Below are 7783 nucleotides of genomic sequence, written 5' to 3'. Positions count from 1 at the left end.
TGGATCTCTGGGAGTTCAAGGCCAGCCTGGTCTACATAGCAAGTGTCAGGCCAGCTGGGAATACAAGAAGACCCTGTCTCAGAAAGATCAAGAAAGAAAGAGAGAGAGAGAGAAACAGAGAAAGAGAGAGAGAGAGGAGGGAGGGAGGGAGGGAGGAAGGAAGGAAGGAAGGAAGGAAGGAAGGAAGGAAGGAAGGAAGGAAGGAAGGAAAGAAAGACCACACTTGGAAAATAACTGTTTTGTTTGATATCTTTATTCACTTTCAATCGCATACACTCAAGGACTACAACTGGGGTGTTCTGGAAGTAAAACCCAAAATCTTACATTTCATCCACGTAGGCTTCAAACCAGAACAACTGTCTGTCTCTGAAACACGATTGCTTCTCTGAACCATCTCATACTGTTCAAGGCAGAAAGAATCCATTGATTTTGTGTGTAAATGTGGAATGCCGGGATTTGGATCAGTGACTTGGTCATGGCTGTAAAGAAGAATAAGTGAGTCTGAAAACTGAAGTCTTGGAACAGAGCGCACTGGTTAATTGGGTTTCTGATTAACTATGGGTTAATGAGAAGACACTTTTTGTCTGAAATCTCTCTAAACTGCCTCAGTCCATTTCCTTGCTTTAATACGTAGCCTAATGGACATAATTAAACCTCCTCCTACTGATGCAGCATCCTGCAGTGCCTCGGGATCATTGCCCTGAACACAATATATAATTCTATGCTGCACTGTAGCTACAGAAGGTGCAGGATTCAGAGTGGCTCCTACGCATTTCATTATTTAAAAAAATACTCATGGGGCCAGAGAGATGGATCAGCAAGAGAACACTTGCTTGGCAGGTCCAGCATGGCATAAATAAACAAATATTAAATTGATAAATCTATGGGATTTGTGCCTTTCCATGTACTGTAAATGTATTATCAATCAATCAATAAATAATAAATGCCTGCTATATCCTTGAATAACAGACCAATCCTTCAATTCACAGGAACCTTTGAGTTTATGAAATTAATGCCATTACCTAACATGTGAGAGAACCTAGAGACAAAAATAGCAATGGGGATTTGGATACTTAGAGTTATAACAGTGTCTGCTCACTGTAAATCCAGAAGACCTGTATGCATGCTGTGCTGCCACTGTCCATTGACAGGAGATGCTGGTCATTTCTCTCTCTTCCCCCAGAAGTGTGGAGTTCAATCTCAAATTTGGTTCTTCAAGATTTTTGGTTAAATGAATGTAAATTCCACTAAAATGTCAGCTCCACAGGGTCAGGGGCTTGTGTCTGTTCATTCATTGATAAATTCCGAACACCTGGAACAAAGCCTGCTGCCTTAGAAGGTCCCTAATGTTGACAGAATGAAATGAAATGAAGATTGAATATTTATTATTTATTATGCACAAGATAGCTTGACTTTAGGACATGTAACAAATGAAACCCATGGCCCTGTGTTTTATAACATGAAGCTTTACATTAATTTATTGGACATTCATTAAAATTCGTGATGCATAGATTAAATTAATATCGGAGCTAGGCATGTAGCTCAGAAGTACTAAGTTCAATTCCCGGCTCTGAAAAGAAAATAAAAAGCCAAGTTAGACTCATTATAACCAAAACTTTGAGGACAGAATTATAAAATGAAAGACAAAGATATTAAATAATTATTCTGGTAAAACATCTTGAGCTTTTGTCATACTTTATCTGTCTGTCTCAAGTACAAAGTGCTTTTAGTTAGGAATTCAGATATTAAACTGTAAAAATGGCTGGGCATGGTGGCACATGCCTTTAATCCCAGCATTTGGGAGGCAGAGGCAGGCGGATCTCTGAGTTCAAGGCCAGCCTGGTCTACCTAGTGAGTTCCAGGACAGCTGGGGCCACAGGGAGACCCTGTCTCAAAAAAGACCGAAAAAAAAGGGGGCTTGGAGAGGTGGCTTAGCAGTTAAGAGCACTGGCTGCTCTTGCAGAGGATCTGGGTTCCATCCCCAGCACCCACATGGGGGCTAACAACCATCCATAACTACAGTTCCAGGGGATCTGACGTCTTCTTCTGACCTCTGAGGGCATGAGTGCACTCACACACACAGGCAATAAACTCATACACACAAAATTTAAAAAAAAAACCAAAACAAAATTGTAAAAATGCTCTACTGAGACCAGGCATGGTGATAGATGTATATAATATTAGCACTCAGGAAACTGAGGCAAGAGCATCCAGGGTTTGAGACCCTGTTTCAAAATCAACACCACCACCAACAAAATCACTCTGATGAGATTCACATGAATCAACTATACAAAAAAAAGGCAACATTCACGGAGCTGGAGAGATGGTCCAGTGCGGCACTTGCAGAGGACCTGGATTCAGTTCCTGTATCCCCAGCACTCCATCCAGATCCAGGGGAGCTGATGCCTTCCTCAGACTTCTGCAGATACTACATGAACACAGTACACTTACAAGCAGGCAAAGCACTCATACACATAAAATAAAAATAAACCGACAAAAAAAACTTTAAAAAGAAAGATGATGTCAATATTCAACTTATGAAGCTGTTTTTTAATATATAGTGTCTACAGAATGAACTCACAGCTCTTAAATAAGGCCAGCAGAGCCATCAAAACATGGGAAGAGAGAAAATTCTCAGACACTGTACCCTATCCTTTTTATCAGATGTGCCCATGACTAAATCAATGAATATTTTTAAATCATCCTTCTGCATTAGGAAATATGTCAGAAACAAACTCAGGAAGAAATGACCTGTGAAAGTGCTCTCCTTGAGGACCAGTCTGAAATTAATTGTGTACTTATCTAAGGATGCAGAGTTGGTGTATTTGGACACAGACTCTTGGTTTCAATATCACAGACTGAGAAGATTACACTTTCCTACAGAGGATGCCCACGTGCTATCACCTTCCTATTCCAGAAAATGCTTTAGGCCTCCCAAATCTTGGAATTCTTTTCCCTGTAATCACCACTAAGCCATAAGTTCTTTGAAGTCAGAGTACTTGTTGAATAAGTGCATTTCAGGCACAGACTGAAGGGCCTCTGCTACCCTGTAAGATCCGTGGAAATTTAAAACAAGGGGTGTGTGGTGGTCAGAGACCTGTCCCTGGGTAGAAGGCGTGGGTAAGATAAGGGAAATGAGGACTTGCCTCCTTACTGGAGCTCCAGTCCTGGGTGCTTTTGAGCCCACCTCCAAATCTCTTCATCTGCAATATCACAAATGTCCACTGAGAACAGAGCTTTGTGGGAAACACAGACATGCAGAACCACCTTGCCAGTTGCCAAAGGACATCATCAAAAAGAGTGTTTCTGTCATTCCTTGTTCTTTGATGTCACCTGATTTCTAAACACACCTAGTAGGGCCTTCCATGAGCCCTGGAGAGTCTGCCTTTTGGGTAGAGTTCTGGCTTCTGTGTTCTTACGTTCAGATTTCTGTTCAGAGCTATTTTACCCTCTTCTGAACCTGCAGTTCTATAGTTGGGGTGGTGACAAGGTGATGAAATGATGGGACATAGAGAATGTGTGGGACAGGACCCTCGGGAAGCAAAGGAGCCAAGAGCTGGCTGCCAGGCAAAGCAGCTGCGTGGAGGCCCCGGACTGCAGGGCTGGTAAGGTCGAAGGCCATCTGCAGGTTAGTTGAAAACTCAGAAGCTGGGGTGATTTGAGGGTCTCCTTTTCTGTACTAAAGCCTTGGAAAGACACTTTTCATCCCAAGCTTCGCTGATCATATAATTAATTCTAGGACTCTTGAGATGGGAAGAGAATCTGTGCTTTATCACTCTTCTTTCCAAAGGCATCTCCTTAGCAACAGGCTGATGTACAAACCACAGTGGGAAGTTGAGCTTGGGTTGCTACTTAATGTATTAACCTTTAGGAAAGGAAGTGGCACCTCGTATTTTATCATTGACATTTGGATTTGAAACTTGTCACATAAGTGGTTTTATTAGTTTTCCTCATGTGCCCTACTAACTATGTAAGGAACAAGAATCTCAACACACAAGGAGTTCAGCAGCTAACGACTGCTCTTACAGAGGACCCAGGTTCCATTACCAACACTCACATGGTAGCTAACAGTCACCTGTAACTCTAGTTCCAGGCTATCCAATACCCTCTTCTGACCTCTGTGGGCATTATACAACACAGGTGCACTTACATACATGCAGGCAATATAGTCATACACATAAAATAAAAAATAAATATTAAAAAAGAATGTCAACACACAAACCACATACCTAAAGCATAAAGCAAAACAGAGGTTAACTATTAATTTCAATGTTTCAGCTAAGAGAGGTTCTGTTGTTTTTAAATATTCTCTACTCTCTTGGCTGATTAGCTTCTTCACAGAGACAGGTGGAGAAGCCCACAGAAAAATGCATAGATTTCTCAAGAGGGCTTTGTCTTCTCACTGTCTGACAAGGGCCTTAACAAGAGCTGTCTGTGAGAGGTACAGTTCCAGTGGTCATCCCAGGCCTGATGATCTTCTTTGAAGGTGAGGATTATACTGACCTAAGACAAAATGATGCAATGATAAGTTACTCCTGGATGCCCCTCCCATTCTTGGGCCCCTACTGGCCCTGAGTCTCCATATGATCTCCTTGTTAAGAGTCTGTCTTCATTAGCTTTCAATTGCTGTGACAAAACATGCGAACCAGGACCAACTTGGGGAGGAAAGGATTTATTTGGCTTACAGCGGAGTCCATCATTGAGGAAAGTCAAGGCAGGAACCCAGGGCAGAAACCTGGAGCACAGACCATGGAGGAAAGCCGCTTACTGACTTGCTCCCCTGGCCGGTGCTCAACCTGCTTTCCTATATAATACAAGACCACCTGCCCAGGGGTGGCACTGCCCACAGTGCACTGGGCCCTCCCACACCACTCAGTAATCAAGAAAGTGCCCCAAAGACATGGCCACAAGCCAGTCTAATGGAGGTAATTCCCCAAGTGAGGTTCCCTTTAGCCAGGTGTGTCAGTGACATCTAAAGCTGTCCATCCAGCACAGGGTCTCACTAACATATTGCTCTTTCCTCTCATTTTAAAAGCTGATTTTTCTCCTCTCTGAACAAAACATTTACTTATTTTTTATTTTAATTAATTAATTATTATTATTATTATTAATTTATTTATTTATTTATTTTCATGAGTGCCAAGATGCACATGTAGATGTCTGAGGACAACTTGTGGGAATCCATTCTCTCCTTCCACAATGTAGGTCCTGGGAATTAAACTCATGTCATCAGACTTGGTGGCAAATGCCTTAACCCACTGAACCATCTTGTCAGCCTTAAATATAACCTTTTAAGTAACAATTGAATGCTGGGATATGGCTCTATCAGAGCTCTTGCTTGGTTCGTTGAAATCCTGGGCTCAGGACTTAGCACAGAAAAAAAAAAAAGCCAGTTGGCTAGCTGATCAATTAGTGAGCGAGCTGCTCCTCATCTTCTACTTGACCTAAATCATTCTGGCCTTGTCCACTACTCTATTGAAAGTGATTATCTGCTTCCTCCATTGTTGGGTTCTTAGAACCACTGACCATGATGACTTGTCCATCCTTGTGTGTGTGTGTGTGTGTGTGTGTGTGTGTGTGTGTGTGTTAGTTACATGCTGTGTGGATCATGTGAAGGCCAGAGAAAGCCACCATGTGTCTTCCTGTATTGGTCTTTGTCTTACTGCCTTGATACAGGGTCTCTCATTGAAATGGAAGCCTGCCTTTTCAGTTAGGTGTGCAGGCCATTATGCTCCTAGGATCCACCTGTTTTTCTCTACTCCAGTGCTGGGGTGATAAGTACATATATCCATGCCTGGCTTTGTATGTGGGTGCTGGGGATTCAAACTCATGTCCTGCTTTCAGAGCAAGCACTCTTACCCACAGAGCCATCTTCCCAGCCCTTTCCTCCTCCATCTGTCTTAAGCATCCTTCTCTTAAACCTCGTGACTCCATTTTCTCCTCTAACTCAGAACGTTGACCACTCCTTCTCAGTCTCCTGTGTTAACTCTATACCTTTCTATCATGACCTCTAATTTTTACTTCTAGTGTTCTCCAAGGGTTTTGTTTCTAGTCTCACTTGTTTTACTTGTCACAAGCTCCAGGGTTTTGATTGATTTCCCTGTGCTCATGATGCCCCATCCGACTGCCCATCTTGCTTCCCTGAGGCTGTCTATCCCGTTTTTTGTTTTGGGTTTTGCTCTGTTTGGTTGGTTTGGTTTGGTTTGACTTTTTGAGAGTAAGTCTTACTCTACACCAAGGCTGGCCTGGAACTTACTATATTGCTCAGGCTAGCCTCAGACTTGTTGCAATCTTCCTGCCTCAGCCTCCCCTTTGCTGGGATTACACTACACCTGGCTAGACTTGCATTTCCAATTGCTTCCAGGGTTCCAGGACATTTTCACTTAGATGTTTCACAAACGTTGTTGAAAATGCTTCAGTGACTTTTGCTGCCCTTGAGATGAAGTCAAGTCTGGTCTTACCAAGGCCTATCGGTCCTCTGGGCCCGGGCTTCTTTCTGCTTAAGTCTTCCTCACCTCTGACCACTCTCCCACTGTGTTCTTTTGATTTCAAGATACTCCACTGTGTGAGCATGAGAATATTTCTTTTTTTTAGGATGTCTTGGGCCAGGTTTGGTGCTGCACACCTTTAATCCCAGCACTTGGGAGGCAGAATCAGGGGCGGAGGCAGATCTCTGTAAGACTGAGACCAACCTGGTCTACATAGTGAGTTCCAGGACAGCTGGAACTACATAGTGAGGCCCTATCTCAGAAAAAATTTTTTAATTAAAAAATAAAAAGTAGGGACTGGCTCTGCTTCCCTGGGCCCACCCGACCCACAGGCCTCTCTCTGGGTAAGTCAATAGCGCCCTCCCTGCCTTGACTCCCCCAGCCTCATTCACCCTCCTCTCTCTCCTGCCCAGCTCTCCTCCTAGCCTGGGACCTGTCCCACTCCTTGTCTTGGCATCCCAGACACCAGGGGAACCACCACTGCTTCCTGATCCTTTGCATCCAGACCAACCCAGTTCCTCAGTGCAGTCCCCAGGAGTCCTTGGGGCCTCTTCCTGCCCCCATCTCCCTTTGCATCTCTGGGTGGCACAGCCATCAGCTGCCCTAGACCAGCATCTTTCCTGGGCCTGGCTCCCAGGCCAGTCCAACCCTCAAATTCCTGAGGCCAAAATCTATCCTGGAGGGATCCAGACCTTAGGAAAAAGCCTGAGAGCATCTGATCCTCATCTGACTTGGGCCTCTGTGGGAACTCCTGAAGACAAAAGCAATCTGGCCACTCCAATATGAAATCAAAAGAGAGAACCAGGAGCTTAGATGAACCAGCTTCTCATGCCCAAAAAGTAAACCACAAAGACACATAAAGTTCACCAAAAAAGCAGACCTAAACTTGAAGGCTTGCGTCTCAATCAGAAACTACAAAAGAAATCCACATGTCAAAATCACAGAGAAAAAATAATAACATGAAAAACCAAAATAACATATCCCCACCAAATACCAATAGTCCTCTAGAGGACTACAATGCGAACCCCCTAGAGATAATGAAGGACATGGAACTCAAAAGAACAATTACAAACATGATAAACGAATTCAGCGAATTTAAAGAACACACAAAGAAATCAAAGAAATGAAAGAAGATAGGGATAAACTTCTGAATGAATTCAGAAAAGCATTAGAAATATTGAAGACTACTCAGGCTGAAATGAAGAAGGAAGTGAAACACTCAAAGCCAATTAGAAACTACAGGAGAAAGCCTCACCAATAGGATGAATGAAATGGAAAACAGAGTATCAAGACTG

The 7783-nt window shown here is 43.2% G+C and overlaps 1 long non-coding RNA gene across 1 annotated transcript in view; it reads right to left on the bottom strand.

Moving 5' to 3' along the window:
- Nucleotides 1-240: 240 nt before the first annotated feature.
- The window catches only part of LOC103743981, a 103764-nt gene continuing 96221 nt past the window's right edge, over nt 241-7783 (bottom strand). The window contains exon 4 of the long non-coding RNA XR_607685.3: nt 241-479. This is a non-coding gene — a long non-coding RNA (uncharacterized LOC103743981). The remainder of the gene's footprint in view (nt 480-7783) is intronic.

The sequence above is a fragment of the Nannospalax galili genome, unplaced genomic scaffold (assembly GCF_000622305.1).
Source record: "Nannospalax galili isolate Female #2095 unplaced genomic scaffold, S.galili_v1.0 scaffold161, whole genome shotgun sequence".
Lineage (NCBI taxonomy): Eukaryota > Metazoa > Chordata > Mammalia > Rodentia > Spalacidae > Nannospalax > Nannospalax galili.
The sequence above is the reverse complement of the archived record's forward strand: the minus strand, read 5'-3'. Positions and strand labels throughout refer to the sequence as shown.